Source organism: Tarenaya hassleriana, unplaced genomic scaffold (genome assembly GCF_000463585.1).
Source record: "Tarenaya hassleriana unplaced genomic scaffold, ASM46358v1 Cleome6, whole genome shotgun sequence".
Lineage (NCBI taxonomy): Eukaryota > Viridiplantae > Streptophyta > Magnoliopsida > Brassicales > Cleomaceae > Tarenaya > Tarenaya hassleriana.
In genome coordinates this window covers 1,726,295-1,729,369 of record NW_010968505.1, presented here as the reverse complement: position 1 = coordinate 1,729,369, position 3,075 = coordinate 1,726,295, and positions in this window count along the sequence as shown.

Genomic DNA, 3,075 nt, shown 5'->3' with positions numbered 1-3,075 from the left:
CGCTCTTCCCTGTTCCTTCTACTTTCACGGTGTGCTAACAAAATTACATCGCATATATTTTTTTTCCTTTTAATGAAATCGGATATGGAATATTAATTTGGATTATAATTAAGTATATGCGTTTAAAACTAAACGTGTATGAATCTTGAAATAAATAGAACATCGACATTTATATTACCAAAATCATTAGATTAGAATAATATTATTGACCTAATAATTTAAATTGTTGTTTCAATTTAAACTACATTTTTCGGGAATTATGTCCGTTAATAAATATTTGTAACAATCGAAAAAATATTTACATAAAAAGCAAAATAAAATGGAGATAATGCAAACAATAAATGAATACGGGGAAAAAAGGATAATGGACCACCAAATGTCACATTAAAGCAATGCATTTCTTGAAATGGAGAGAAAAGATGATTTCTCAAATATCACGCCATTTCTCCAAGGGCGTTACAAAAATAATATCTCCTTTTAAAATTTATTTTATTTAAAATATCATTAAATTATCGAAAACTTACTCGATCGGCGTACTATGTTTTGATTCTTTTAAAACTTTTTAATTATATCTCTTTTTTATAATTATATAGAGGTGAAATGATTATACATAACTAAAAGATATAAATTTAAATACTGAAAATAATCTTAAAATATATAACTTTTCATAAAAATTGAAGTATAAAAATTATTTTAAAAAGATAAATTTTCTAATCATTGTTTAATAACAATACATTGATGAAATTTTATAGATGTTAATAAATTCATCCATTTAACAATATATTTTTTTCATATGATAGTAGTTAATTAATTAAAAATGAAATTTATAATATTATAAAAAGTACTTTTGATTGATATAGCTACATTGGAGTGGCAAAAAGATCAAAGCCTCATTCTCTAATCTGAAGCCATTCGATAAATTTAAAGATTTAGGTTTGTAAATTTAAAGTGTGGTTATCTATGGATTGGGTTAGTCCAATCTATAAAAATTACGGCGTAAATCATATATATGTATACATATATTATTTATTATATATTTAAGTATATTTCAAATTTTAATAAAAAAATATTAGAAAAATTTATGTAATATAGAGAATTATAAAAAAATTGAAAAATATTTAATATTGAATAATTTTGGATGTATTTTAATAGACACTATATTATAATTATTTGAAATTAAAGACAAAATTATAATGTCTTTAATTTCAAATAATTATTCGGATAATAGAAAAATGTAATATCTAAATAAACTTTATTATCATATTAAATTTAGAGAATCCGATTTTTAATTTTCTTTAAATCAAGATATAGTATGAATGAATTTTGTTATCAATTTTTTGTTTTTTTTTTTGTAATGTCGGATATGTGTTAAAAATTTTATATTTTGGTAATCTTTAATTTTGTTACTGTTTATCATTTATAAATTTAAAATTTTTCGAATATTCAAGAAATTCAGCTCAAGCTCATATAGAAGCCCGTAAAACCATGTTTCGGACCAAAAATTTTATAACCGTATATGTTTTGGTTTGGGAAAAGCCGACCTGTAAAATTTGACACCCCTAAGCCGCATCCATGGTTATAGTTTTTTGCTGTTTAAATTACATTGAAATTGAGATTTAATATTAATTTACAAAGAAATTTCTGGAAATAGAGGGCCGGGTAGGTAGGGGACCATTAGGCAATAGGTGAACAGTCCTGCATTTAATCACCACGACGAGTGGTACCCACGCGCCTCTGTGGGTCCCATTTTTCTTATTTTATTTTTTTAGTTATATTATTGCGGGGGTTAAATCTGTCCTTTTGCTTTGATTAAGCCGGCGGCTGTCAGACTAAGTCAAAATTCTAGGATTGGTCCCCACATTTTTTTCCCTAATTTATTCTAATATGTAAAAAAAAACGTTTTATAATTTTTTTATTTAATCGGGGTTGCATCAATCCAAATGTACGGCTGGGATTCTCTTATCCCGAGCGAATGCCAATATGGGGACCACACTTTGTGGTCCAGAAGACGTCGTAGCGACGCGTGTTCTCTGGCCGCGAGTAACGACGTGATTTATGGTCCCCCTCCTCTGCTTTCTTTCCTTTCCCACTCTTATCGGTTCTTCCCGGTTAACTGTAACCGGTTATCTCCACCATAACCCGGATTCTTACTTTTATTTATACATAGTTACCGAAAAACCATAAATATTAATTATAAATCCAAATGTCGAGCGTATTTTCTTCCTTTAATTATAAATATACGTACATAATTTGTGTCTTCTTTGCGCAGGTCTTCTCTCTCTTGTCACTTTTTTTTTTTTTTTAAATATAGCATGTGTTTAATTGGTTGCAATCGGAAAATAGAGCGATGTAGGGGCGGATTTTGTTGGATTGAGGCGGTGACTTCGTCACGCTCCTTGGAGTGACGTGGAAAGCACGCTCCAAGCTTTACGGGGTTCCTACGTATCACGTCCCTTTTACCTTTTTTGGGGGGGTTTTTGCTAATTATATGTGATTTTGTTAATTTATACACGTCATAATCCATTCGGTATAACCCCAAATCATTAATTAAACCTAATTGTTTTTCACTTGTTAGGATAATATTCCGTTTAAATATTGGAAACCCATCCATAGTTCTATCCTTTGCATTTATAAATTTTGAAATTAATAACCACTGATCGTCCAACGAAATTAATTATCACTTGATAAAGATTTTTTTAGTTCTATGATCCGTTTCCTTTGCATATAATATGTGTTTATTTTCGTCATGGACCATATGTTCGCGCTCGATTGAAAGTTCCACACGTGTCTAAGGACAACCTTGGCTTTCCCTGAGTAAGTTTACGTGTAAGGTTTCTTTTTCGCACACTATATATATACATATCTATGCATGGGAAGGGGAATGAGTGTAAGGTGAGAGGAATGTTTTTTTTTTTTTTTTGGGGGGGGGGGGAGTAAGTAAGGTTTGGTTTTATATATAATTATATTCGAATAAATAAATAAACGGGTTTTATACAATGATTGGTCGACACTTTTGACGAGGGTTCTTTTTTATTAAATATTGTTGATAATACATGATCCAATTCCAATATATAT